At 32.8% G+C, this 524-nt stretch overlaps 1 long non-coding RNA gene across 1 annotated transcript in view; it reads right to left on the bottom strand.

Moving 5' to 3' along the window:
• Positions 1-36: 36 nt before the first annotated feature.
• The window catches only part of LOC106749072, a 955-nt gene continuing 467 nt past the window's right edge, over positions 37-524 (bottom strand). Inside the window, exons 2-3 of the long non-coding RNA XR_001374812.1 lie at positions 334-468; positions 37-146 (exon numbers count right to left, since the gene is read on the bottom strand). This is a non-coding gene — a long non-coding RNA (uncharacterized LOC106749072). The remainder of the gene's footprint in view (positions 147-333; positions 469-524) is intronic.

Genomic DNA, 524 nt, shown 5'->3' with positions numbered 1-524 from the left:
AAAAATAAAAACCAACAAAATACGTATATACCTTATTAGAATACATAGCATGAATATATGTATATATCTTACTGTATACTCACACATTATATATAAGCGCCCGAGCGATACCCTCTATGCCTTTAATTCCATTCTGCATACACAAGCTATGGCATAACGTTATAACAGTACTTTAATTGTAAAAGAAAAAATAAATAAAATATAATAAAATAAAAAAAACGAGCACGAGAAAAACGTACATACGTTTATGCGTTTTATTAAACATAACGAAAAAACATTGTAACACAAACTTTACGTTATTAGGTACTTAGATTAAGTTATTTTCCGACTTACAGAGAAACGACGATGATTCCTATTACCCTTCTGTTACTGCTAACAACTTCAACCTTTGCATTGATCGGCTATGATTGCGGAGGTCATCACCTCAACGTTACATCTGTTTCACTTCTGGACTCCGGAGAATGCAATCTAAACATCAGAGCAGCCAATTTTACACAAACCTACATACAACTACTACAGCTCTC

Source organism: Dinoponera quadriceps, unplaced genomic scaffold (assembly GCF_001313825.1).
Source record: "Dinoponera quadriceps isolate SergipeBrazil2010 unplaced genomic scaffold, ASM131382v1 scaffold3399, whole genome shotgun sequence".
NCBI lineage: Eukaryota > Metazoa > Arthropoda > Insecta > Hymenoptera > Formicidae > Dinoponera > Dinoponera quadriceps.
Note: the sequence above shows the minus strand (reverse complement) of the source record. Positions and strands in the feature narration are given on the sequence as shown.